General features: G+C 27.4%; 1 protein-coding gene across 2 annotated transcripts in view; it reads left to right on the top strand.

The window, feature by feature from the left end:
* Positions 1-449: 449 nt before the first annotated feature.
* Positions 450-23,343, top strand: part of LOC109597877 (leucine-rich repeat and fibronectin type III domain-containing protein 1-like protein) — a 34,048-nt gene continuing 11,154 nt past the window's right edge. For both annotated transcript variants that reach the window (XM_020013658.2, XM_020013657.2), the window contains exon 1: positions 450-588. The gene's annotated coding sequence lies outside the window, so the exon portion shown is untranslated. The remainder of the gene's footprint in view (positions 589-23,343) is intronic.

Here is a 23,343-nt window from a genome sequence, read left to right as displayed (position 1 = left end):
AGCTCGGTACGAAATTATCCTCTAACGAAGCTCAAATTGGTGCTACCTGAGGAGGATGTATTAATCATTTCCTCACAAAAAGTTTAGGCGTAATTAAATATGGATAAGGAACTGTGCGTTGGTGGAAAATTGTTTTTGTTGTATTATTCTGATGTGCAACTTTTTCGATTATCCAAGAAGGTTTTGTAACAATTAACATGTTTCTTTAAGGTCGTAAAATACATAAATGTTTGTAATCAAAATGCATAGATGTATTTTTAAATTAAAGCTTAATTCAAAATATTAATGTTCTGATTGAAGAGATGAGTATTTTGGGCGCCATCGTCATCGTCGTCCGACCACGATGAGACAAGTGCATCGTGCACGTAGCCGCTTTGCTAGCCCACAACTTGTCTTCGGCACCGCGTTGTATCGAACCAGTGCCGAAGAAGTGGTCTTGCCGACAGGTCGTACCCTACGCACGGTCCTGATGCTGTTTGTCCGGTCAACAAACGTTCAGTGATTCTGTTTTTATTTGCTCGATTTTTCCTGCGGGGGATTTGTTCGTTTGTGTGTTTTGGTGTGGTGCTTTGGATGCTTGTTTAGTCGGTGAGTTCATAAGAGGTTTTTTTGGATTTTTAGAAACATTATTTCTTTTTATTTAATCAATTTTAATAGATTTGTAAAGTATTAATTTTATAAAATGTTTGCCGCATCATTTTCATATTTTATAATTTTTAAAATGTTTATAACATCGTATCAATATTTTGTTAATATTACAATACATTTTATAAAAAAAAACCTTTTAATTTTTTGAATATTTTAAATAAATTTAATAATAACAAAATTTAAAATTAAATTAATATTGTATAAATTCTTTTGTATTAATATAACTTGTATTTTATATAAATTTTTAGTAAAATAAAATATATTATAATATTAACAATAATAAAATTATTATTAATATTAAACATATTTTTCGATATAAAATTTTATTACTATTTTAATGAATTTTTTATTTGATTACTGTAAACGGAAAAACTGATTTCCAGTTATAAAAACATAATAAAACATCATAAAACGAAATTAAAATTAGTTTTAATTATTTTTAATAGTAATTGAGATTTTATCTAAAATTAATATATAATTTTGATTTTTTATATTTATAAATTTTGTTTATAATTCCTTTATAAAAATTCTTTAAAATTTAAAAAAAGTTACTGAGAATTATAAAAAATAATCTAGATGTTACGTGCGTACTTAATTATTACTAAATTGAATTTTTGCTTTAAATTTTATATTATCAGTAAGAAAAATATTATACAAATATAAAATAATATTATATACATTCTTTTATACTTTTGTAATAATTGATTTTATATAAAATAAATATATAAAATATAAAAATTTGTATAAAAATTAATAATTATTCTTTATAATTTCAATAATTAGATAATTAAAATTAAATTTAAGATATGGCTTTAAAAAATATTCATATTTTAACCAATACAGAAAATTTTATAAATTATAAATAAAATAAAAATATATTTTTTATAATATAAATATTAGAAAAACTAAACCAAGTTAATATTTCTTTTAATTTTCTTAAATGTCGATAAAAATAATAAAAATGTCAATAAAAATTTTTAAAAAATCTGGAATTAATTCAAAAAATAATTAATAATATTTAATTGATTGATTTTTTTATTCTGAAAATATAAATTTTATTTATGACTTGATGAATTTATAAAAAAATTTAATTATTGTCTAAAATTAGGGAGATAAAAAATTTAAATGTGAAAAATTATAAAGGTTAGTAAAAACTAATTAAAATTTGGAGACACAATATACAATTTTAATTAATTAAAAATATTGTAAAAATATTCTAGTAGTATTTAATTGTTAATAAATTGAATTTGAAACCTAAATTTTAAATTATTGATAAGAAGAATTTTATATAAATGTTGTATGTATTTAAATAAAATAAATAAAAATTATATTAATTTGTTAAAAAATTCAGGAATAATTAAAAAAACAATAATATTTAATTGATTTGAATTTTTTTATTCTGAAGCCAAAAATTATGTTTATGACATAAATAAACATTTAAATTATAGTCTAAAATTATAAAGATTAGTAAGAACTCATTAAAATTTTGAAAACAACATGTAATACCTAATTTTAATTAATTAAAATTATAAAAAATATTTATTAATTTTTATTTAGTTGCTTTAAATTTCTTTACTATATTACAATAATTTGAAATTTCATAGAAATTTTGCTAAATAATTAAAAAAATAATCAGTAATATGTAATTTGAAGATATATATTTTTTATTCTGAATATTTATTTTTTAATACTAAACATATTTTTTGTTAATTTTTTTGGTCAATTTTTTTATTTGGTTCCTGTAAATTGAAAAAATAAGTTATAAAAATAATCAGAAAACGAAATTAAAATTAGTTTTGATTATCTTTAATGATCTACATTTTTTTGTATATTTTTGAGACAAAATATATATACTGAAAAAGAATTAGTAAGAATATTAATGAATATTTAAGCCATAAATTATGTTTATTATATACATTTATATAAAAAAATCTGAGAAGTTTCTGAGAAAAAATTGTGAGAACTGATTAAAATTTAGAATTTATAATTAGAACACATAATTTCAACTATTAAAAAAAAAAATTATAAAAAATATTAAAGTTACTAATTAAAAGATTAAATTTAAACCTCAAAGTTTAATTTACTGGTTTATAAGATTTTGTTAAAAATATATTTTTATCTTTATAATATTTCTTGCATTTTAAATGCAAATCCATATAAATGTTTTAACAAATTTTTTTATAATTTTGTAATTAATGATGATTAGGTTTAAATTGAAGATATGCCTTCATAAAATATGCATAATTTATATAATGTACTAAACAATAGGTTTTTTACGTTTCTATATATCATAAAATACCATTAATAGCATTTCCTTATAAAGAAAGTTTCTAAACACTTTGAATTAATGAAATTTTAAATTAGAAAAAAAACATCTTAATCGAATATAATTGACAACAAATTTTAAACTTTCCTAATGGTACTACATGACCAATGGTCCACATCAACACGGTGTAAAATAAATCAACATTAAAACTGTTTTATTTAAGACTATTTAACGGTACCAACAAGTTGGAATCTGACGAACACATGGTCCTGGCATATGTCAATTGAGATTACAATAAGTCACGGCTAAACTATATTCGTAATTTGTAAAATGTTCCAGGACGACGCAACTTTTCTTTGACACCGATACAATATGTAATTAGCATAATTCACCTTAAGTTTGCTTGGACAATATGTACGTAATGGAATTTTAAACAGTCACACACGTGATTTTCCTTCGAAGATTCGCATTGAAAAGGTTCTTCGTGGAGAAAAAAATACAGGTGGTTGTGCAAGTTTCTGAAAAACGAGTCACGTTGTCCAAACAGACGATTTCGTTTCTTGTTGGAAGAAAGCAAATAAAATTAATTATTTATTTTCTTACATAAATCTCATATCCATAATGAAAGTAATGATATAAATTATCATATAATCGGTGTCTGTGTCAGTCGAACAATTGCAAATCCTAACAAGGATGTTTGAGCAGTATGGCCGCCATTTTTTTTCTTCAAAGTGTTACCTTGACATATTGTAAGAAATATTCGTGATGAATCATTCATCACGGTTTGAGTCCGATCTTTATCTATTTTTCTAACGGCACATATTCATTCAAGTATTTTAATATTAGATCTTGGCGAAATGATAACCTATTAAAATGACACAGTCTATAAATCTTCCGACACCACCACTATTTTATGTTACTTAAGAAATTTTTATGTGCTTTAATAAGAGTTGTGGTCATGTTGTTACATAAAGAAGAATTTAGTTTTAATGTTTATTTTTTACCTGGTTATAATATTTTGGAGGTGAATGTTAAGATTGTAAATTCTTCTGGTGTAGAACATCAAGGAACTACAAATTGCGGCAATGAATCATCCAAATTTTAACATAAATCCACTATTTATTTATTTAGAAAGGCCGAATTATGGTAAAAAATTCACGATATTTCACAGGTTCATGGACAACCACCATAAATAATAATTTTTATTGTGTTTTTTTTTTTCAATTACAAATTATTGCCTTGTTGGTATTCAGGAAATGACATCACGTATATTGAAAATTATGCAAGGTATTTCTAAAATAGGTGTACAAAATTTGTCAGCAATTAGGACTTGTTCAATAATGAGGAAATACTAATTATAAATTAATTGAAGAAAATTAAAATAAACATTAAAACTGCAATATCTCCAAAACGGCTGCGTTAATCAAAATTAACTAAGAACAAAATTCTTTTCTAAATTATAAAAGGAATATGAAAAACTTACTAGTTTTAAAAAATATTCAACGGCGTAGAAAAGAGGGTGAAAAAGTGGAGAACAATTTTTAAAATTTAAATTGGGGGGGCTGTATTTTTTTATTTAGATTTTCTTCATTATTGGACATAAATTGTTCATCATTAATTTTTATGTAATAGCAAAATTGGATTGTTATTTAAATCAAATTTTGTAATAACAGATGTTACTTAAATCCAACAAGATTTTAGACAGCGGGACAAAATGTGTTAATATTTTAATAAAAATAATCTATATGTTTATGTTATTTTATGATAACTGGTTAAAATTTGGGATCAATGAAGAAGAAAATCTAAATACTTTTTTCTAAAGCTTCTCCTGAAAAAAAAAACAAATTTATATTTCAAAAATTGTTTTAATTAAATTTCTGTAAATATTGGTCCAACCGTGTTTAAATTTGGTATGTATAATCTTCAAATATGTACCTACAATTCACTATAATAAACTTTTTTCATTTTGTTACAGTGGAGTAGATTCTGGGGGTGTTCCTCTTTTTCTCACCCTATTTTACTCCCCACTGAATATTTTTTAAAACTAATAAGCTTTTCATATTCTTTGCACAATGTAGAAGAAAAAAGGTACTCATGATTAGTATTGATTATTACAGCCGTTTTTAAGATATTTCAGATTTAATGTTTGAAGAAAGTTAAAGTGAACATTAAATCTGAAATATCTCAAAAACGGCTGAAATGATCAAATTCATTCAAGGATACCTTTTTTTCTAAATTATCTAAAGAATATGAAAAGCCGAATTTGATTGATTGTAGATATGTATTTTAAGATAATCCATATCGAATTTAAACACGATTGAATCAAAATTTAGGGAAATATAAGAATAAAACAATTTTTAAAATTTAAATTTGGGGTGTTGTATTTTCTTCAGGAGAAACGTTATTTACATTTTCTTCATTAATGAACATAAATTATTCATGATTGATTATTATGTAAAAGCAAATTTAAATTAATTTTTGTTTTTTTTTTTAATTTTCCTGAAAAAAATACAGCTCCTCAAATTTAAATTTTAAAAATTGTTTTTTTTTTATTCTATTTTCGTGTCTTTTAGTCCAATAGTATTTAAATTTGGTATTTATCATCCTAAAATATGTACCAACAATTCAGTGTAATAAACTTTTTCCATAATATCACAGTAGAGTAGATTATGGGGGGTCTCCATCTCTTTCTCGCTTCATTTCGTACGCCATTGAACATTTTTTAAAACTATTAAGCTTTCTATATTATTTTTATAATTTGAAAGAAAAAAGGTTTCTTTATTAATATTGATTATCACAGCCGTTTTTAAGATATTTCAGTTTTAGTGTTTAAAAAATATTAAAGTGAACATTAAATCTGAAATATCTCAAAAACGACTGAGATAATTAAAATTAATGAAGAATAGGTTTTTTCTTCCAAATTATTCAAAGAATGTAAAAAGTTTAATAGTTTTAAGAAATATTCAGTTTCGTAGAAATTAAGGCGAGAAAGAGAGGACCTCCCAGAATCTACGCCACTGTAATAATATGGAAAAAGTTTCGTACATTGAATTTTAGACATGTTTGTATAACACGACTGGTCCAAAGTTTACAGGAATATTAAAAAAGCTAAAATTCAAATTTCAAGTTATATTTTTTTCAGGATAAAAGATTTTCTTCATTATTGAACTGCTTCTAAACTTTGTCCACCTATTTCAAAAACACCTTGTAATTAGTATAACTCACGCAAGTTGTAAAGGTTAAAATACAAAAATGTACCGAGTTGATGGCACCATAAATCGTAATTACTTTACTTCCTGATCTAAATAATATAACTGATATCAGTTACAGTCTAATACTCAACAGTTTTCACACCACCACAGACAATTAATTCGTTATTAAAACGCACTCATTTTACCATGTTAACTGGCATCGATCCACATTATAATTTTTTCCACACCACACATCAAACTAGAAAATAGAATGAAAAGTCCAATTAAAGATTTCTATCGATTAGCTCCAATTAGAAGAAACTGCACCGATTTACAACGTTTACCCTTACATATAATTCAAATGATTTATATTCAATAATGGGCGTACGTATGTGGAAATGGAAAGTAATGGCCGAGCCGGTAAATAATGGTAAAAGCGAGAAGAATGGAACAAAAGGAACGTATGAAATTATGCACCGGTGAAACTGGCGATCAGCCTTCTAAATCACCGTGATTGATAACGGTGAATTTCACCTACACTCATTTTATCGGGCATTTTCCAAATCAATTCACCTGCCTATCCTCCCCGCACCTGAAGACCGGAACTCCCTTTATCTCGTCACCTTCCTGTTGGCACCACTTCATGAATACAAATTCAAGACGAACGTTATAAAAAAATGCATGATCCGCATTCGAATCGGTGCTGTTCATGGGGAATTTTTATCGCCATGATTAAACACAAACTACAATAAACGAAGTTATGGTAATCTTTTAATTAAGTTTGGTTAAGGAAGCCACGATAACGGTACCATTTTATTATATCTTAGTTTTTCCCATAACCCAGATTAGTTAACAGTAATGGATTATGAAATTTGCAAGCCTAATTATCCAGTTCAACGATGAGTCAAAAAATTTCATGGAGGTGCTCCATTGAGGAATGGAATGATAGAAAGTGGTGACTTTGTTTTGTTTGTCCGGTGATCAATGATCTCGAATGTTTGGTTCTGGTTCATTTGAATGTTCAAACACTTTCCCTCATGTTTATTAAAATGCGGTGGTAATTACATTGGGTAACTCGGCGACAACAATAAAAAAATAAAACGTTGCAAGTGAGTTTGTTATTAATTTTGACAGCTCGGTGGCTAAGCCATTAACTGAGGCAATGAGGCAATACAAATTCTTCTGAATTATCTATTTAATTAGTGTGGAAGATTTGAATAATTTGGCTTGTGTAATTGTTGATTTAATGACTTTCGTTTAATGATATAACACCATACAAAAATTTATTGAAGATGAACAACTGTTGTTGTATAATGACAACAAAAAATTATCTGATGCAACATCAATTTGCTTCAATTAGAGCTCTTCATCAAACTTTGATCAATCGAACTTTTATGCTGAAGACACGAGATACAGAACTGGTTACAGTAAATGGGTTAACAACGTCGTAGAATTTACCAATCGGATATTTCGATAAAGTCCACGTCGACCGTCCAGTTAGTTTCTGTTTACCAACACTCGTGGCTTCGACTGTTAAAATGTTAGAAGGCTAATATTGTTATTAGTGTGTCATACCGGCAACAAACGGGTTCGTCGAATCGTCGTCGGTATTGGTATTGGCCAAGCGACGGAAACGGTTTTACTTACGGGACCCTAACTGGCCATAGTGGACGATGTTTTTCATCCAGTGTACAGCTGTATTTGAAGAAAACTTCAAACGTGATGCCGTTGCACGATGATCGTTCAATGGATCAATCGTACCATACGTACCGAACGTGTACGCAAAGCAAAAACTGTAACAGAACCCATAAAAGAAGTCGGTTAGATTAACGTAAACGTTTGTTCGGGTCCTGAGAAAGACCGCGGTTCTCACACTTTAATAAAACGCAGCGACGACAATTGTAAAAATCCCCCTTCATCCGAACGTAACGTGCATTTTTTCCGCAGAAAGCCCCTACGAAGTTTATGGCCGACCGGGTCCGTGCAAACAACGATAAGACGCAAATAAGAAATTTAATGCTCTCCATAAACGCGCCTCTCTCTGAATTGCCTATCTGCATGGCATTATTTATGGACTCAATGGACGTGTACCGATTGCCTTCGAAAACGACTAGAAAAAACCCACTCGCCGCGACATTTACGACCTTCGATGCCGCCGAAAGGGCGTTTAATTAACATCGAAGCCCGACTCCTGAGAAGGAAGGAAAAAATTTGCCGTTCCACTTACCGGCACCGGACTTATGCCGGGCCGTTATTTTCCGATATTCGGTTCTTCAGTATTTTTTTGTTTCTCTTTCGTTGGTACCCGCGGATGGCCTTCGTGGGCACCTGACCCGATGCCCACGGGTCAACGCACCCGACGCGGCGGTTCTCGACGTTCGGAGCCAAGCCCCGTGCGATTTGGGCTTCGGAAGAGACACTTGCCGAATGTTAATTGGTCGCTTGTTTATGCGATGCATCTCCGGTACCTGGTAACCCACTTTTCTGGCCGCTTCGATTCGGATGTTTTGCATATTTCTGCCGCGGACGTGTTTCGTGTGTCAAATCTTAATGGTTCTGCACCTTGCCCCGTGCATTTCTGATTGATTACGACATGTTTTTTGTTTGTGATTCGATGCGGGTCATCAGATTTGATTTGTTACCTAACCTAACTTAACTAAATTTAGTTTAAATCTGATGAAAGGAGTAAATATAGACACGTTCTAAGGACAAAATAAAAATTTATATTTGAAATCCAATCCAGTTAGCCAGATATACCTGGTCTCGTCTAAAATTCGTCTGACCTTGGTTAATCTCCCTCTTTGGACCACATTATTATATAGAAATTTACCTCTACATTTCCCATATTTATTGAGCTTTTATGGGTAAAGTTATAACTTTATTTTGTGTAATTTTTGAGCAGTATTAAAAGTTTCATAAATCATTTTTTATTGTATAGAGTGATTCACTTAACTTAGTCATTATAGGTTTATGGAGAAAGAAAAGAAGTACTGTATGAACATTTTTATAACTTTTCTAATTTACTATGAACAAAATTTCACTACTTTCAATCTTGTATATTTTTTGGATTTTTATGTTCTACATGTAATTAATTGTCAATAAAATGGCTATACCATGTCTAATACCAAGATCTAATAGTATTTGAGTTAATTTTTTCCAAAAATGTTGACAGATTGATGATCTAATTAAAAAGTCTGTTAAACTACTAATTTTAATACTGCGTTCATTTTTGGTATACATGTTAACCAACCAAAACATCAATAATTTTGTTATTATCAAAGGAACATCATATATGTTTTAGCATAAATAAATTGAATATTAAAAAATCTTTCAATTGGTTTCAACAGAAACTTCACCAAAATTGTAAGAATAACTAGAACATTTGAAAAAATACCAATTCCATCCTTGAACAAATATAATAATTCCCCCGTATTTTAATCAGAAAGAACTGAACCAAATATGTGTACTGAAGACTGTGTCTTGGAGAACATTTATTTTGTAGTTGACACCATGATATTAATAAGTAAATATTAAAGAAATTAATAGGAACAAAAAGCCCAAATGGACATATCTCTATCTAAATTCAACAATAATAACCGTAGAACATATGAAGAAATACCAATTCCATTCTTCAGCAATCTTCTTGTGCTGTCAAAAGACAAAATTATCAACGTCTGATGAGAACAACAGTGATTTTGAAGCAAATATAATATTTCTCCCATGTTTTATTCAGCAAGGACTGAACCAAATATTTGTACACCATGACATCACATTTATAAGTAAATATCAAAGGAATTAAAATGAACAAAAAGCCCAAATTGACATAACTCTATATAAAATTAACAACAGGAACTGTAGATCATTATGAAGAAATACCAATTCCATCCTTCAGCAATCTTCTTGAGTTGTCAGAAGACTAAATTATCAATGTCTGATGAAGAAAACGATAGTAATTTTGAGCAAATATAATAATTCTCCAATATTTTAATCAGCAAGAACTGAACCATCTATGTGTACTGCAGATCATTTCTTTGGTGTGTCATGGACATCATTTCTTTGGTAGCTGACAACATGACATTACATTTATAAGTAAATATTAAAGGTATTAATAGGAACAAAAAGCTGAAATGGACATATCTCAAATTAAGTTCAGCAACAAGAACAGTAGAACATTATGAAGAAATACCAACTCCATCCTTCAGCAATCTTCTTGAGTTGTCAGAAGACTAAATTATCAATGTCTTATGAAGAAAACGATAGTAATTTTGAGCAAATATAATAATTCTCCAATGTTTTAATCAGCAAGAACTGAATCATCTATGTGTACTGCAAATCATTTCTTTGGAGTGTCATGGACATCATTTCTTTGGTAGCTGACATGGCATTACATTTATAAGTAAATATTAAAGATATCAATAGGAACAAAAAGCTGAAATGGACATATCTCAAATTAAGTTCAGCAACAAGAACAGTAGAACATTATGAAGAAATACCAACTCCATCCTTCAGCAATCTTCTTGAGTTGTCAGAAGACTAAATTATCAATGTCTTATGAAGAAAACGATAGTAATTTTGAGCAAATATAATAATTCTCCAATGTTTTAATCAGCAAGGACTGAACCATCTATGTGTACTGCAGATCGTTTCTTTGGTGTGTCATGGACATCATTTCTTTGGTTCCTGACAACATGACATTACATTTATAAGTAAATATTAAAGATATCAATAGGAACAAAAAGCTGAAATGGACATATCTCAAATTAAGTTCAGCAACAAGAACAGTAGAACATTATGAAGAAATACCAACTCCATCCTTCAGCAATCTTCTTGAGTTGTCAGAAGACAAAATTATCAATGTCTTATGAAGAAAACGATAGTAATTTTGAGCAAATATAATAATTCTCCAATGTTTTAATCAGCAAGGACTGAACCATCTATGTGTACTGCAGATCGTTTCTTTGGTGTGTCATGGACATCATTTCTTTGGTTCCTGACAACATGACATTACATTTATAAGTAAATATTAAAGGTATCAATAACAACAAAAAGCTGAAATGGACATATCTCAAATTAAGTTCAGCAACAAGAACAGTAGGACATTATGAAGAAATACCAATTCCATCCTTCAGCAATATTCTTGAGTTGTCAGAAGACTAAATTATCAATGTCTTATGAAGAAAACGATAGTAATTTTGAGCAAATATAATAATTCTCCAATGTTTTAATCAGCAAGAACTGAACCATCTATGTGTACTGCAGATCGTTTCTTTTGTGTGTCATGGACATCATTTCTTTGGTTCCTGACAACATGACATTACATTTATAAGTAAATATTAAAGGTATCAATAGGAACAAAAAGCTGAAATGGACATATCTCAATCTAAGTTCAGCAACAAGAACACTAGAACATTATGAAGAAATACCAATTCCATCCTTCAGCAATCTTCTGGAGTTGTCAGAAGACTAAATTATCAATGTCTTATGAAGAAAACGACAGTGATTTTGAAGCAAATATAATAATTCTTCAATGTTTTAATCAGCAAGAACTGAACCATCTATGTGTACTGCAGATCATTTCTTTGGTGTGTCATGGACATCATTTCTTTGGTAGCTGACAACATGACATTACATTTATAAGTAAATATTAAAAGTATCAATAGGAACAAAAAGCTGACATGGACATATCTCAATCTAAGTTCAGCAACAAGAACTGTAGAACATTATGAAGAAATATCAATTCCATCCTTGAGCAATCTTCTTGTGCTGAAGATAAACTTATCAACGTATGATGAAGAAAACGACAGTGAATTTGAAGCAATTTTAACAAGTGTTCAACGTTTTAATCAGCAAGAAGTCACAAAGGAGTCAGTCAAATTAGTTTAATCATCTAGGTAATGATTATTTTGAATTGTGCATTCAAAACATACCGTGAAGAAGTAAACTCCAAAATGGCTGTCTATCTGCGTTATACGACAATAATTGCATAAAATCTGTTAACGAATTCCTAAGATTATTAGCGGTGACACAACACCGTTTAAAGAGGTGAAAATTGTTGTGTAACCAGTCCTAGATTTATCAAAAAGAAATTCATAAACGCCCGGAGGTCCAGATCTATTTCCAGTCTGGCGAAAAGTTCTGCGATTGTGAAATCGAACCTTGGCAAGTAAAGCACGAAGGTGTTGCGGTCCGCTGCTGATATTCAATTGGATTTTAATAAGATCAATTATCTTGCTCTCGTTTTAAATCAAATCGCATAAATTATGTAAGGCGTTTTCTTTATTTATGTCTCTCTTCCAATTGTCTTTTTGCCTTTTTCTCAAGTTTCTACGGAACCGACCGCACAATGCCGACGAAACTTGCGGCGTTCGCGGACAACAAATCGATTAAAGAAACAAACACAAAACACATCGCAACAATTCGTTGGCCATCTAACAATTAAAAACACCGTTCCGGACTGTTTTAAAATTATCAGTCGCCAACAAACCATATGGTTTGCGTGTGCTTTCATCGAGAGGAATTTATTGAAATAATCTTTGGACGTGGGCAAAAAAAATGACGGTGGCCTTTTTCCTACGATGCGATTCGAGTCGTTGAACTTGCTTTATTAAAATCTGGTTTTTGCTGTGATAAATCGATGCGAAAATCGATTATGATGATTTTATTTTTTCCAAACGAAATCGCTCGTTTTACTTGATGAACTGTTAAGGCGGTCGTTTGCTGTAACGGACTTGCAGAGGACAGTAAATGCAAGACGACAACGTGCAGTTAGATATGACACATATTTAGCGAAAACGTACCACTGAAGAAGCAATACATATTAGATGATTATGTTTATTGGATTTTTATTTATGTATGCTCACATAAAAATACCGTACCGATGTGGTCTAGTTAGCCACAGAACAACTGGTCATTAATATACGGCAAATGTCATTTTTATAAGCTGTACAGGGTGCTTGCAATGGAGAAATGTGACTTAAGCGTCTAGAGATCAATTTATTTAAAACGCATTTTTTGAAATACTTAATAAAACTGACTTTCAACAGATTTAGAATATCTTCTTTCATATATCTCTATGTCTTAGATGAAGATATTTCGAGATATATAACACTGTTAAAACTACAAAATATCAAACATATCTTGATAATTTATTTGAAAATATCTTAGCTGACGATAATTTTCTAGAAGTTTTCTTTCTAAACGTTGCACACCTTAATCAATGATAATTTACTTGAAATAACTATTTCACAATTTTTACGTGTGTATTTGGATATAAAATTTGGTTTTTAAAAACATAAATAAAATAAATGATCACTTACTTTACTTCATAAACGACAATATCAAATATTTTAAGACATATTCGACATATTAACATTGTTGAAGTTGCCAAATATAATATTGTGCAAATTTATTATTAACATTAACCATTGATGATTGAAAATTAGTGATTATGTCACAATTTTTAAATAAGTTTGTTTAAATATAAAATTTGGTTTCTAAAAACATAAATAAAATAAATTATCACTTATGCCCTCTTTGTTTCATAAATGATAATATTAAATATCACAAAATTTAGAAGAAATATTATAATATCTTTGTTAAAGGTCTTTTTCGAGATACTCAAGTTGCCAAACATAAAATTTGATAAATTAACTATTAACATATCTTAAACATTGATAATTTGAATGAAAATTAGTAATTGTGTCATACTATTTAAGTGAGTGCATTTGAATATAAAATTTGGTTTTCAAAAAAATAAATAAAATAAGTTATCACTTATGCCCTCTTTGTTTCAGGAACGATAATATTAAATATCTCAAAATTTAGAAGAAATATTGTAATATATTAGGTAAAGGTAATTTTCGAGATATTTACATTGTTGATGTTGCCAAACATAAAATTTGACAAATTTATTATTAACATACCTTAAACATTGATAATTTGATTGAAAACTATTAATTATGTCATAATTTTTAGGTGAGTTTTTTACATATAAAATTAAAAATGTTTTTAAAAACATAAATAAAATAAATTATCACTTACACTCTCTTTGTTTCATGAACCATAACATTAAATATCTCAAAATTTAGAAGAAATATTGTAATATTTTAGCAAAAGGTAATTTTCGAGATATTTAAAATTGTTGAAGTTGTCAAAAATAAAATTTAACAAATTAATTATGAATATATCTTGAATATTAATAATTTGCTTGAAAATTTGTAATTATGTCATAATTTTTAGGTGATTTTTTAAATATAAAATTAAAAATGTTTTTAAAAACATAAATAAAATAAGTTATCACTTATACCCTTTTTGGTTCATGAACGATAATATTAAATATCTCAAAATTTAGAAGAAATATTGTAATATATTAGGTAAAGGTAATTTTCGAGATATTTAACATTGTTGAAGTTGCCAAACATAAAATTTGACAAATTAATCATTAACATATCTTAAACATTGATAATTTGATTGAAAATTAATAATTATATCATAATTTTTAGATGAGTTTTTTAAATTTAAAATTTGGTTTTTATAAATATAAATAAAATAAATTATCACTTACTCCCTCTTTAATTCATAAACGATAATATTAAATATCTCAAAATTTAGAAGAAATATTGTAATATCTTAGCTAAAGGTAATTCGAGATACTTAACATTGTTGAATTTGTCAAAAAGAACATTTAACAAATTAATTATTAACATATCTTAAACATATGTAATTATGTCATAATTTTTAATATAAAAAAATAATATAAAATTTGGTTTTCAAAAACATAAATAAAATAAATAATCACTTATACCCTTTTTGTTTCATGAACGATAATATTAAATATCTCAAAATTTAGAAGAAATATTGTAATATATTAGGTAAAGGTAATTTTCGAGATATTTCAAATTGTTAAATTTACCAAATTTGATATTTGGCAAATTTATTGTTAACATATCTTAACTAGTGATAAAAAATTAGTAATTATATTACAATTTTTACGTAAGTGTGTGTGAATATAAAATTTGGTTTTTAAAAACATAAATATATTAAATTATCACTTACGCCTTCTGTTTTATAAACGATAATATTAAATATCTCAAAATTGATAAAAAATGTCTTAATGTAATTTTCGAGATACTTAACATTGTTGAAGTTGTTAAATTTTGGCAAATTACTACAATATTACCTTATATACATACTACCAAATATGATATTTGGCAAATATTTATTAATCTATCTTAAAATTTGATAATATGATTTGAAAATTTAGCTAAAAATAAATTACGTGATATTTAACATATAATAAAAGTTGTAAAAAATCAAACTCGACATAAATCATTATTTTCTATCTGATCCGGAAATACTCGTAAATGCCAAAAACAACCAATTTCAAAGATACATCATAACAAAATTTAAAACCTACGCAATTGATGCAGAAGCAAGTTGGAGAAAGCAGTTTACGGAAATCTAAAAAGTTGAATTTTTACAACAAACGTACGAATTAGATTTTAAATGGGAGGTTTTTATGCATATTATTACTTAAAATCTTTATGCAACTTTCCCCACTTTTGCAACGTCCAACAGACGCATTGTGCAACCGTTCGTTATTGGTTTATCCGCAACATCGATTAGTAAAACATTGCATTGATTCTGAAAAATCATGAAAATAAGAATGCAAATGCAGTTTCAATTTACTGCTAAGAATCCTTCGCATTTAAATCCATTTTATAGCAGTAACGGAAATTAAATTCCCCCGATTGTTACGTATACAAAAGTGGATTTAATTGACTCGCATTAATTTTTACCCAATTTCATAATTAATTAAAGCAACTACTGTAAATAGATGTGTAAACTAACTGTTCCCATCTAACGGCACGATTTTTTTCCATCCTCTCCCGTATTTGCAATTCAGTATTGCCCGCACAAACCGCATCCATAATTAAATTAATTAATTAGGAAAACATTGTTCCTCGTCCATTTAAATCATCTTGCGGAATGCGAGGATTCCGTGGTACAAAATACTTCGCATCGGTTTACATTGTTTAAAACTAACAGTATAGTAAGTTTTTCGGTTTCACATGGTCAAACGTGGTACGACTTGTGTACCTGATACCACACAAGTAAAAGCACACTTTTAATTTCTTAATATCGGACCGGTTCAATGGACCGGACAGAAAAGGAACATTGTTTTATTGTACCACAAACGAATGGATCATACGTACCGTACAATAAAAAAATCCAGAACAATGACTAAAAAATTTGGTATTCGGCGAAAGTAGACGGACAATAGGAATTGGACCAAATGATGATTTTAGGTGTTCTGCGGCGACGAAAGTAAGTGGATAATTGGATCAAAATGGAGATCTGTCGCATGATCACTTTTTTTTGCATTCGAAACTAAAATAATGATGGTTTGGGGACCTGGTTTCGATGCCGAATTTGGTATTCAAATCACTGCTCTTTAACATAACAGCAACGAGCTTAAGAAGACGTACCTAATTTTATTTAAACAACTAAGATTTTCTCAAAGACCGGATATTATAAAACAAATGTGACTGGTCCACTTTCCTGCATCTCAAGCACGGCGTCGATTATCTAGAAACGGACCAATTTTCGATTAAACGCAGCGAGAAAAATTAGATCACGAACGACGTGCGTCCGCCAATTTAACACTTTTTAATTGTAAAACACATTCCGACGTTGTTCGTCGAAGTAGAAAACGACAACGAATTAAAATAACGACGGCGACGAAGAAAGCTCCGGCCCCGGAATCCGGCACATCTATAATCTGAAAACAAAAATCATAATCGACCAGTTCCTTCCACGCATTTTTGTTGTGTGTGAAGGTTCTGGTTTAACCGTTTTACTGCTTCCATCAATTCCAGATAATGGATGTACAGTTAAAAAGCGTAAAACATATGGCGCACCGACTGGACGGTCCCCTTGCATGTAACAATTGTTGTTAACATTTTTTTGATGGGTTCTGTTGACGGGTTTAACGGTTATCAACGTTTTGTTGCCGGTCACGACTCCGCAGTCATTTCGCATTTTTACTTTTGTTTTGTGGACGCATAATTGGTGAAAAAACGAAAGTTTTATTCACTTTTTTGTTTTGTTCATTAAACGCGTCGTTATCTGGCATTGAAGTTGATTGTTCAAATCCGCATTTCGATGTGATCTTTGCCTTTCCACGCTCTTAACCTTTGATGGTTGTAACAGCTAATTATTTTCGTGTTAAATGTGACGATAACATCATCGACATGGGTATTTCGGATGTTGCTGTTTAGGGAGGGAACAACTTTATTTAGTTTTGTCAAGGCAACTTTACATATTTATTGATGGCAGATAAAAAACGGTTTTAAATTGAATTTGCCTATCGGGTTGTATCTCCTAAACAATTCAGATAAGTGAACGTAGGAAATGCATAATTTTACGATGTGTAATGTAGATCTTACAAGGAACAATGCGTGAAGTACTATAAGAACCAGTAAATTACTTTCTTTTATTCATTGTTTTTCCTCCTATCCATCATACCGTGTATCACTGTTATTTCCACGTAGGGGACTTCAATGGAATCATTAGCTTAAACAAGCCTATTAGTTTAGGTATTATAAAAAGCTACTTTTGTTTTTGATAATTGACTAGATGTAGGATTAAATTTAATTGTAAGTGTACTCAGTGATATAGAAAATAGAACACGTAGAACCAGTGGTCCAGTTTTAGCAAGACTCGTTAAAATTAAGATAAATCTGATTAGATTTAGACATAAATCCACTTTAGTATAGTTTGATGAACCTCATTTGGTGTCCTATCTCAAGACCCTCTGAAGTCTTTCCAACAACCTGTCCCCCACAGTCTTTGCTGGACCTTCAAAGTCAAGTGGATGTGGCAAGAAATACCATACCTAGATAGATACCTTAGGACAAAATTGACCACTTCATTAGATCAATGCCAAGACGATTGGTTATGTTAAGTGACATAAGCATTAGATATTAATTGAAATTGTAAATAGAATTTAAAAATTTAAAAATTCTCAGTCTTATAGAAAATAGAACACGTTAAAATTAAAATAAAACTGATTTTGAAGGTTGTGCATCAAAGACTTCTTCTTTCTGGTCCTAGTTTGTATTTTTTCATACATTATAATATATTGTATATTATATATTTGTATATTATATATAATAGTTACCAAAGATCAAATTGGTGTAGAGGAAAGCAACTTTGAAAATTAGAAAAAAAAGAAAGAAACAGAAAAATTGGAAAATATTGAAAAAATTGAGAAAATTGAGAGATTCTAAATATTAAAGAAATTTGAAAAATTTGAAAATTTTCAAAAATTCAAAAAATAGAAAAATTTGGAAAATTAGAAAAATTGAATAATTGATAAAAATTAATAAAATTAGAAAATTTCGAGAAATAACAAAGAAAAACTTGAAAAATTTTAGGCATTTGGAAAATTTGAGATATTTCAAAAAGTTTAGAAAATTTGAAAAATTAGGAAAATTGAAAAATTTTGAAACACTTAAAAATTAGAAAAATTGAAAAATTTTGAAAATTTGAAAATTTTGAGATATTTGAGAAAATTTAAAAATTTGAAATATTAAATAAATTTAAAGTTTGAAAATCTTTAAAAATTAAAAAAATTGAAAAATTTGGAAATTTAGAGAAATTGGAAAATTTATAAAAATTAATAAAATTAGAAAAATTCGAGAAATAAAAAAGAAAAATTTGAGGAATTTGAAAAATTTGAGACGTTTCAAAATATTTAGAAAATTTGAAAAATAAGAAAAATTGAAAAATTTTAAAAAACTTAAAAATTAGGAAAATTGAAAAATTTTGAAAATTTGAAGATTTTGAGAAATTTGAACAATTTGAGAAATTTGAACAATTTGAAAAATTTGAAAAATTTGAATTTGAGAAAATTTGGAATAATTTTAAAAATTTGAAAAATAAAAAAATTAGAAAAATTTTAAGAATTTGAAAAATTTGAAAAATATGAAAAATTTGAAATATTTGAAAAATTTGAAAAATTATTTAGATAAATTCGAAAAAATAGAAAAATTTTAAAAAAATTTGAAAAATTAGGAAAATTTTAATGATTTTAAAAAATAGAAAAATTAAGAAAATTTGAGATGAGAGAAATTAGAAATAAAGAAAAAATAGAACTAGAAAAATTTAAAAAATTTAAAAAATAATTCATAAAATCTAAAAAGTTCAAAAAACTTAAAAAATTCAAAAAAATTAAAAAATAAGATTACACAAAATTTGGAAAATTTTAAAAAATTTAGAAAAATTTGAAAAATTTAAAAAAATTGAAAAATTACAGAACTATTAGAAAAAAAAATATAGGAAAAATAGAAAAATTAGGAAAATTTGGAATATTAGAGAAATTAGAAAAAAAAGAAAAACAGAAAAATTAGAATAATTCGAAAAATTGGAGAAATTAGAAAGAAAGAAAAAATACGAAAATTAGAAGGTGCCAGATTTGGTTTAGCGACATATGATAGATGGTACATCTCAAAAGACAAAAAAGTACATAATCTACAATTTTAGTGCAAATTGGTGAACCTCATTAGCTGTTATACCTTAACATCCTCCAAAGACCAACGTTCGAACAGCCCTTCCTCTACTGTCTTTGCTGGTTCTTCAGAGTCAAGTAGATTTGATATAAAATGATATTCTTTAGCTCATTAGATCAATGCCAAGACAAATCAATTAGTATCTGGTTCATTTACTGGTAGTTAATTTGGAATGTTAAGTGACAATTTAATACAACAGATTCTTTAGGTAATTCTAATGTTTTTCAATCAAAATTACAGTTAGCAGGCAATTTCAAAGTTTGTGTACGCCCGTTGAAGTCTCCGACAAAACTTCCAATCCTTTCTCTCCAACACAATTACTTTCCACGAAACGCAAAGCATCCATGAAAACCCTGCCTACGTCCATCACAGAAAAAACGTTCCGCAACAACAAGCGAGAAATTAAGAAATCACACAAAGAGCGTTTACGATCGCATCCAAACCGTCCAATTTGCCCGCGACTCCCACAACGGATTTTAATTTGCAGCCGGTCGCCTCTCCGCTACCGACCAATAATAAAAGGGGATAGTCCCGTGTAAAAATAGCCCGGCCATTCTTCGCCAACTAAATGGCTCACAAGGTGAACCGCATGCCTCGCTTGAGTAGGCTACAGGAATAATAATTGTGTGCATTTTTCCTCCTGCAATCCTGTTATATCATGCGAAACACACACACGACTCCGGCACCTTGAACTTCATCAGTCACGTTTCGTGTTGCGCCGTCGATTAGCATAAATAAATGTCGGGCGGAAAATCGTCGATTTAATTAATTGGCGAATGCCTCTTCGGCAGGATTTCGACATTTTCCCCGATAATGGCGGGTATCACTTGCGATTTCAGTACGTCAGGTGTGGGGAAATGTTACGGGCATTATTCACTTTACGTGTCGTAATTGTGGGCGGGAAAAATGTAATTATAATCTCGGGTATTATTAAACGGGTTCCCATAATTTGTTGTTGGGAAATCTCGCCTAAAATTATCGAATTGTGCGAAAGCGTCTTATTGGAAACGTTCTCACGTTTGAGGGTTTTGTAAACATGAAATGCCCCACAGTTTATTGGGCAAATCATCGAACAGACGAGGCAGGAAATGTCGCCTTAACATTTCATTTACGTCGTTAAGACGTCCATCATAATAATTACGATGGTGCACCATATTATTACCTATATATCACCTGCGTGCCGTCATGACACAAATCCGGACCATCTCCCATAATTAAGCCCGACTATTTGTTTCACGTGCTTAGGCAAATAGGTGAGCGGTGCGCGCCCCTCGAACGTAAGAAATAACTCGACAACGTCCGTCACGTTACAATAACTGCGCCGCCGTAAAACGTGAACTTCACCTTTGCAACGCTCATCATTGAATTTCCTTTTTTTTTTTCTTATTATTATTATTATTATTGTTATTATTGAACACGATGAGTTTTTATTTGGTTCCTTGTTCTTTGTGTAAAAATTTATGACGGCATAAAAACTTTATATTATAATTAAACAATTTTATGCGTGTTGTTTTTAATTTAATAACCGTTTAGATATTCGTAATGGTTTTGTTAGTCACCTGCGTTAACGCTCTATATTTTAATTTAGTTGTCTAGTTGTGTAACTTTAACAACTTTTAAGGAAAAGTTAGCATGTAGTAATGGTCTTTTTATTACAGATAAAAATATTATAATGAGTATAAATAATATAGTACCAGATGTAACGCATAGTTATGGCATGTAAGGATGGTGAAGAGTTACGAAATTTCGCCTCCAGGAGTTATAAATTAGATAAATGTATTCAGTAACATATTTTATTGATATTTGGTGTGCAGTTTGAGATAATAGAGTGTAGTAAAATAATTAAAAAATTAGATAAACAAATATATAGGGTGACTCATCTAACTTATCCATTGTACTTTGTACAAATTCTTTCCCTGTTTTGCTGGAAGTGGCATCAACTTAAATATATTAATTAATTATCAATTATTAATTAATATATACTATAAATTACAAAAAAACGATTATTATTTTCCAACATTTTGAGATATACAAAATATATTTATAATATTAAAAAATATATATAATAATAAAAAATAGCTAAACAAATTAAAAATAAAAAATTTAATAAAAAAATATTTAATTAAAATTTATAATAGTTGAAACTTAACCTTAAAATATTAAAGATAAACAATTTAATTTAAAAATATTAAATCCTTAATAAAAACTTTGAATTTGAAGAATTAAACTTAAAAAAAATAAAAATCAATTTCATTAAAAAAATAATGTTTAATTTAAATATATAATACAAATATTGAACTTAAAAAATTAAGAGCAAAAAACAATTTACTTGAAAAAAATATAATATTTAATTTATATTTGACATGTAGTTTAAAAAAATGAAAATTCAATTCAATTAAGAATGAAATAAAATAAAATAAAATATTTAATATAAAATTTATAATATTAGACATATCAAGCTTAACAAATTAACAAAAAATCAACCTAGTTAAAAATAATAAATTTTTATTATAAATTGAAATTGTATTAAATATATTGTCAAGCTAAAATAATTAAAAAAAAAATATTTAATTAAAAAAATATATATTTAATTTAAATTTATGATATTACATATAAATATTAAACGAAAAAAATTGAAAATAAGCAATATAAAAAATAGTTAAAAAACTAACTAATAAGTAGTTAATTAAAAAAATATTTAAAGTGAAATTATAATATTAAAAAAAGAAAAATTAAATATTTAATTAAAATTTATAATATTTAGCTTAAAATATTAAAAATAAACAATTTAAAAAAAATTAAAAACTTAATTAATTTATGATAATTCAAATATTAAACTTAAAAAATATTTAAAATATTCAATTTAAATTTATAATATTAAAAATATTAAGCTTAAAAAGTTAAAAAAAAATAAAAATATTTATTATTATTATTTTAATATTTGAAGTTTATATATATATATATATATATATATATATATATATATAATATTAATTAATTAATTAATTAATATATAATAATAAAAAAAATTGAGAATAAAATCATAATATTAAAATATTAAGCCTAAAAAATTATCAATTTAATTAAAAAAATAATAATAAAATATTTAATGTAGATTTATATTTGAAATATTAAGCTTAAAAAATTGATATATATATATATATATATATATATATATATATATATATATATATATAATATTAATTAATTAATTAATTAATATATAATAATAAAAAAAATTGAGAATAAAATCATAATATTAAAATATTAAGCCTAAAAAAATATCAATTTAATTAAAAAAATAATAATAAAATATTTAATGTAGATTTATATTTGAAATATTAAGCTTAAAAAATTGAAAAATTAATATAATTAAAAAAATATTTAATTTAAATTTATAATATTTAAAATATTGAAATAAAAAATAAAAAAATATTCAATATAAAAAAATATGTAATATAAAATATAATATTTAAAATATTAATTTAAAAAAATTAAATCCTTGATTGAAATTTATGATATTTACTTAAAAAAATAAAATATTCAATATTAATTTATTATGCTTAAAACTTTTTTTATAATATTTATAAGTTATTAAAAATAAATAAAATATGTAAAATATAATATAATATATAAAATATTAAGCTTAAAAAAATTGAAAAATCAA

This window comes from Aethina tumida, chromosome 4 (genome assembly GCF_024364675.1).
Source record: "Aethina tumida isolate Nest 87 chromosome 4, icAetTumi1.1, whole genome shotgun sequence".
In the NCBI taxonomy this organism is placed as follows: domain Eukaryota; kingdom Metazoa; phylum Arthropoda; class Insecta; order Coleoptera; family Nitidulidae; genus Aethina; species Aethina tumida.
The sequence above is the reverse complement of the archived record's forward strand: the minus strand, read 5'-3'. Positions and strand labels throughout refer to the sequence as shown.